The following is a 7,615-nucleotide window of genomic DNA, read 5'->3' as shown; positions in this document are numbered from 1 at the left end:
CGGAGACTTCTGGCTCCCGAGACGGAGTTTCGCGATGTGGCGGCGTTCTGGAGGCTTTCTGGCGACTTCGACTTCTCCCCGTGTGTTTTTAGGTCGAAGGCAATAAGTAGTCCGAAGGAGGGCGTCAGAGGCCGGCCGAGGGGGCCACACGATAGGGCCGCGCGGGCCCCTCCTGGGCCGCGCCGCCCTATGGTGTGGGGCCCTCGGGCCTCCACCTGGCTTGCCCTTCTGGCTCCGCCAATATTCTGGAAAAATAGGGCCTTCTGCATAAATTCCGAGGATTTTCCTGAAAGTTGGATTTCTGCACAAAAACAAGACACCAGAGCAGTTCTACTGAAAACAGCGTTAGTCCGTGTTAGTTGCATCCAAAATACACAAATTAGAGGCAAAACAATAGCAAAAGTGTTCGGGAAAGTAGATACGTTTTGGACGTATCAACTCCCCCCAAGCTTAGCTTATTGCTTGTCCTCAAGCAATTCAGTTAACAACTGAGCGATAAAAGAACTTTCACGAACACATTTGCTCATATGATGTATATATCCTCATGCTATGGCTAACACTTAGGCAGTTCATAATGAGATGCATACAAATAAGATCATCCAATAGCTATGTCAATCATGGAGAGGTACCAACAATTAATAATAAGCATCATGAGTCATGTATATAAGCAGGATTGCAATGTTCATAAGAGAGTATGATAAAGTGGTATCTCGCTTGCCCGTATTTGATCGGAAAAACATAAATGCCCAGGCACCTCTGAAGTTCATAGAAAGACTAGAAGTAGTGATTGTCAAAGATAAAAGCATCAAAGTTATACCACAATCAATCATATTTTGAGACAAGCATATTATACTAAGAATGACAGTTGTACTCTCAAGATAGTGCTCAAAGAAAGAATGGAGACACAACACAAAAGTAAAAGATTGACCCTTCGCAGAGGGAAGCAGGGATTAACATGCGCTAGAGCTTTTCATTTCTAAAACAGGAGTAAAATTATTTTGAGAGGTGTTTGTTGTTGTCAACGAATGGTAATGGGTACACCAACTACCTCGCCAACCGGACTTCCAAGAGCGGCTCCCATGAATTATTTTTATGTTTATGTGGCACTCCTTCCAACCTTTCTTTCACAAACCATGGCTAACCGAATCCTCGGGTGCCTGCCAACAATCTCATACCATGAAGGAGTGCCTTTTTTTATTTAAGTTTTATTATGATGACACTCCCCCCAACCTTTGCTTACACAAGCCATGGCTAACCGAATCCTTCGGGTGCCATCCAACAGTTACATACCATGGAGGAGTGTCTATTTAGGTTAATTAATTCGGGACTGGGAATCCCATTGCCAGCTCTTTTTGCAAAATTATTGGATAAGCGGATGTGCCACTAGTCCATAATGAAAATCCGTCAAAAGTAAATGACAAGGTTGAAAGTTAAACACCACATACTTCCTCATGAGCTATGAAACATAAACACAAATTGAGAAGCATTTTGAAGGTTTTAAAGGTAGCGCATGAGAATTTACTTGGAATGGTTTGAAATGCCATGCATAGGTATTTATGGTGGACACTTTGGAACAACTTGGTTTTCAGGTGTTTGGAAGCACGAGCAGCGTTCCCGCTCAGTACAAGTGAAGGCTAGCAAAAGACTAGGGAGCGACAAATCAAGAGAGCAAAGAATCGTCATAATCATGCTTGCGGCAAAATAAATTAACAGAGGCATAAAAGTGATACAAGAACTCTGAAGCAATATAAATCATCGAGGCTTAATTGACCTTTGTTCAGTCATATGCATGCGTGAGCATGTGCCAAGTCGATATAAATGAATTATTCAGAGGAGGATACCACAATGCCATACCTACTTATGAATAAAACAATGCAAGCAAACATCCATGACATGCTACTCATATTAATAAATTGGAGCTAAACATGAGAGATCATAAACTACTAGACTTTCTCAAATGACATATACCTCACATGAACCAACTAAGCATGCTCACATGGATGAGTATATGTACAAAAATGAAAACAAATAGAGTTCATACCAGCCTCTCACCACAATCCAATTGTCGTAGATCGTCATTATTGCCTTTCACTTGTGTAGCTTGGATAATATGAAATGAAAACCACGCTCCAGCCACCGAAGACCATTGAACTCAAGATGAACTTTACAAACCAAAGAAGAACAGCAAATTTTTTTGGAGTTTTCGAATTGGAAACAAGAACAAAAGGAAACAAGCAAACAAAGCAAAATCTTTTTGGGTTTTCTTATAGCAAACTAGCAATAGCAAATAAAGCGAAACAAATGCAAGAAACCAAAACAAACAAATGGTGAAGAGAAACAACAAAAATATTTTTGGTCTTTTTGTGTTTTGGGAAAGAAACAAAGCAAAAACAAGAAATGGCAAACTAGAAGAGTCACATAAACACAAAGCAGCAGAAATTCGTCAAACTTGACAGCAGTACAGTACCCGATTTTTAAGAAATTCTTCCACTGCTCAAATCGAAAAGTGTTCAACTAATGACTACGCCATTTGGCCATTCAAGTTGTCCGTAGCTTCACGAAGAAGAGCCAAGTCTTGGTTCACGGCGGAGAAGTTGTGAGCCACCTCATCGTATTGCTCATCGATGCGCGTCTCGAAGAGGGCTAGTTGCTCCTTGAACTCTTGTCGTTGCGTCCATAGGTTGTGTTGAGTAGCCAACCTCTCGGTGTTGCGGAGGATCTCTTCATCCCTTGTGGTATCTCCGTTCCTATCCATGATGGAAAGACAAGAACTATGTTGTGTATGTTAGTGGAAGGAGACTATCTCGCACTCTTACCAAGGTAAGATAGTATTGAGGCAATCCACCAAGCCGAAAGCAAGATCAAGTGTATCGGGAACACACGCAAAACCACACGCAAAAGCTAGCAAATATGGTGTTAGGCGAGTGTTGTGGAAAGCCAAAAGACAAATCCAAGATCGAGTATGTTGTTAAAAGTGGGTAAGGTCCAAAAATCCAAATGTCAATGTGAAGATCACTATAAACACGGAAAAAGTTGTGGAACACACACACGAGATAAGCGGGGTTAGTGCAACCAAAAGTGAGCGGAAAAGTGTATGTATAAGTGCTCGGTGTCACACTAACACAAGGAGAGCCAAAGCTTCGGTTGCAAAGGAAGAGACAACAAGATTCACACGCGGCCTCTCTTCTCCTATCTCTCTTTGCTTAAAAGCTTTTTCTCTTTTGTATATGGTGGCACTTGCACTCGTTTGTACCTTTGGTGGCACGTGGACACTTTTGTATGTATGGATGTATGGATGTATGGTGCTACTCGCACTCTTTTTGTGTTTTTGGGGCTTTTTCACGCACTATGTTAGCGTTAGCCTCGCTTTTGCTATCTTGCCACACGAGTGTTTGCTTGGATGCCTTACTCAACGCGACACACACACCTCACAATGCGGGGCCACGTGCAATGTCTCGCAACACTAGACAAGCAATGCTCGATGGGATAGATCGCAAAAGGAAGAGGGGTTACAAGGTGAAAGCTGCAAGTTATACCTGCGATGGTGGTGGTGGTGGTGGTGGTGGAGATCGTCGGAAGTCGAGCTCGAAGGAGGGCGCTAAGATGCGCCCGGTCTGGGGCCCGGTTGGACCGGATCCAGGACCGGCCTGTCCGGTTGCCGCCCGGTCGACCGGGTTCTGGGCTGGCTCGGCCGGTCGTGGATCCGGTTGACCGGGTTCGCAACCGGGTTTCACGATTTGGAGCTTTCTCTCTCCTGTTCTTCCCCAAACCAAATCCAAAAGAGCAAATCGACGGAAAAACGATGGAATTGGAGGCTGAAAGTTGGGGAAATAGTAGATCAAGCACAACAACACCAGATCCACGGACCAAAACCACTCAAAACGCAACCAAATCACAGATTGGTCAAGCGGCAATTTGGGGCTATTTTTGGGGCTTTTTTTGGAAAATTTTCTAGGAACGAAATCGGGTGGGTGGAGGGTCAAATCCGCGGTAACCAAGAGCTGCTGATACCATATGATGAGTTCTAAGACCCCGTGTGTGGCCCGATCTCGCGGATTGACTTCGAATCCAAGGGGAGAGATGGGAGAATGCGAGGAACACGAAGAACACGACGAACACGAGGAACTCCGAGACTCACGCACGCACACCAACCCGATACACCCGATGCTTACCTCCGTGGCTCGATGGACCACGCCAATAGAATCTCCGAGGAAGAGGCACGTGGCAGAATTCCCGGAGAGAGATTGGGGTTGGAGAGGAAGAGCTTGGTGAGGGAGAGAGAGTAACTTGTACTAGAATCTCACTCAACAAGATCAAAGTCAACAACCAAGGTGCCTTGATTACAGAGGGATGATACCCAAGGGAGACTAAGCTCAAAGGTAGGTTTGAGTTCAAAACAAGTCTAAGGGGTAAAGGAGGGGTCCAAGCTACTTATATAGGCACACATGGCTAGCAAGGGCGAACAGGTACGCGAATGGATAAGTTAAGGCTGTTTGGTGGGTCATTCCCGTCAGATCCGGTTTGGGTCCGGTCTGACCGCGCCTGTGACTGGGCTGTCCGGTCATGGGTCCGGTCTGACCGGGCCTGTGACCGGGCTGTCCGGTCATGGATCCGGTCGACCGGGCGCAAACCGGGAAACTACGAAGTTTCCGGTCCTGGGTCCGGTCGTCGTCCGGTACGAGGGAGCTGCGCCGGTTTGCGCCCGGTTGACCGGGCCTGTGACCGGGGCGTCCGGTTGTAGGTCCAGTCTGACCGGGTCCTGGACCGGCCAGCGTCCGTCTCTTCCTTGGAGCGCTTCGAGCGACGTCGGCTTCGGCTTCATGATCATCTCCATGTCCAGCTGCTTCTCTCCCTCCCTTGACCTTGGCGTCTCCTCCTCTCCGAGGTCTTGATGCGCCTTGTACCTAATGACACATAGCACGTCGGCATGAGGTAGCAATCCATCCAAAGGGGTACCAAGATCAAGGGTGGTGAGGAGCGAGTTCACCTCATCATGTAGAGCCTTGACTCGGGCTCGTGTCATCGGTCCACTTGGGGGACTTGTTGGTCTTGGTGTGGAGGTGACCGAAGGCCACCCCGCATCAAACATCCTCACATATACCAACAGGAATAGCAGTAGATTTATCAGCCATTTGCAAAGATATATCAGTAGGTATCAACTTATCTAAATAAAGTCTCTTGTAAAGAGAAAAAGGCATAACACTAACACCGGCTCCCAAGTCACATAGAGCAGTTTTAACATAATTATTCTTAATAGAACAAGGAATAGTAGGTATACCTGGGTCGCCCAACTTCTTTGGCACTTTGCCATTGAAAGAGTAATTAGCAAGCATAGTGGAAATTTCCTCATTGGGGATTTTCCTCTTGTTAGTAACAATATCTTTCATATACTTTGAATAAGGAGGCAATTTAATAGCATCAGTCAAAGGGATTTGCAAGAATAAAGGTTTCATCCAATCACAAAATTTATTATAGTGTTCTTCTTCCTTTGATTTTAGTTTCTTAGCAGGAAAAGGCATTTGCTTTTGCACCCAAGGTTTTCTTTCATTACCATGTTTCTTAGCAATAAAATCTTCTTTAGTATACTTTTTATTTTTATCATGCTTTTCAGGTTCATCTTCAACTTCTTCTTTATCAGAAGCATCATTCTTATCATTATCATTATCATTATCATGTTCATTTCCACTTTCAGTTTCAGCATCAAAAATAGAAATACTATTAGGATCATTAACAGGTTCAGAGGATTCTACAACATTTTTATGTTTCTTCTTCTTTTTCTTCTTAGAAGGAGCACTAGGTTCAATTCGTTGAGAATCTTGTTCAATTCTTTTGGGGTGCCCTTCAGGATATAGAGGATCCTGGGTAGAGACACCACCTCTAGTTGTTACTTCATAAGCATGTTTCTCTTTAGAATTATTTTTTAGCAAGTCACTTTGCACTTTAGTGAGTTGACCAATTTGAGTTTGAATCATTTGAAAATGTTTAACAAGCATATTAACATCATTGGAGGTTCTCTCCACAATATCATGCAAATTGCTAATAGCTTGAGAATTTTCCATTAGATGATTCTCTACTCTCATATTAAAATTTTCTTGTTTAACAATATAATTATCAAACTCATCTAAGCATTGAGCAGGAGGTTTCGAATACGGAATATCTTCCCTAGTAAAGCGTTGAAGGGAGTTTACCTCAATCATGGGTGAAGGGGGAATTATCTCACATATATCCTCTATGGGAGGCAGATTCTTCACATCTTCGGATTTAATACCTTTCTCCTTGAGAGACTTCTTAGCTTCCCTCATATCTTCATCATTCAATTCAATTAAACCCCTCTTCTTCAATATTGGCGTTGGAGTTGGTTCAGGTGTATTCCAATCATCATGATTCCGGTTTATTCTAGCCAATAATTCTTGACTTAAATGCCTGGAGTTCTTTTCCTGAAAACACAACCAGCACAGTTATCCAAATATGCTCTAGATTCAATGGTTAGTCCACTATAAAATATATCAAGTAGATCATTCTTTTCTAAATCATGTCCAGGTCGAGCTCTGATAAGAGAACAAAATCTTGCCCACGCCTCAGGCAATTTCTCTTCATCTCCCTGGTCAAACCTATAAATTTTCTGTAAAGCAATATGTTGAGCACTAGCAGGAAAGTATTTTTGAAAGAAAACATCACGCAAATCAGTTGGACTTTTAACAGAACCAGGAGGCAAATTGTTATACCAAGTTTTAGCATCATCCTTTAATGAGAAAGGAAATTTTTTAATGACAAAGTAAGTACGCATCTTGTCATCATCAGAAAACAAGCTACTCATAGAAGAAAGTTCAATCATGTGCTCTACAACACTTTCTTTTTCAGTACCACAGAAGGGTGCTTTCTCTACAATAACTATATGAGATAGATCAAGAGAAAAATCATAATCTTTATCCTTAATGCATATAGGAGATGTGGCAAATTTAGAATCAGGTGATAGCTTATGTCTAATGGTATATTGTGTGAGAAACTTTTTAATGTTTCTTGCATCAGCAGTAGCATTGCATCTATTAATAAGATCATCATTAAGCTCCACATAATCTTCATCAGGATCATCACTAGAATAATCAAGTTCAGGTGAATTAACAGGTGTAGTGGCATTTTCATTAGGAGTTTCAGCATTTTCAATTTGTCTAGACCTAGCAATTGTAGCATCTAGAAAGGATCCCAATGAACCACTATCATCAAGCACAGCAGAAACATTATCAATATTATGAGAGTTTTCAGATTTAGCAGTAGTACCAGCAAGTGAAGCTTGTGGCGGTGAAACAAGTTGACTTATCACAGATGGTGAATCAAGAGTAGCAGAGGTACTCAGAGTTGTACCTTTTCTTGTAGTGGATGGTAATATGGCGACTTTAGGATCGCGAGATTTACCCATGATGGAGAATTTGTAGCGAACAATATCAATCCAAGTGAACTTCCAAATAAAGCTATGCTCCCCGGCAACGGCGCCAGAAAACAGTCTTGATGACCCACAAGTATTGATGAGGTCTAAGACCCCGTGTGTGGCCCGATCTCGCGGATTGACTTCGAAACCAAGGGGGAAGATGGGAAAACGCGAGGAACACGAAGAACA

Source organism: Lolium perenne, chromosome 3 (genome assembly GCF_019359855.2).
Source record: "Lolium perenne isolate Kyuss_39 chromosome 3, Kyuss_2.0, whole genome shotgun sequence".
NCBI classification, from domain to species: Eukaryota; Viridiplantae; Streptophyta; class Magnoliopsida; order Poales; family Poaceae; genus Lolium; species Lolium perenne.
Note: the sequence above shows the minus strand (reverse complement) of the source record.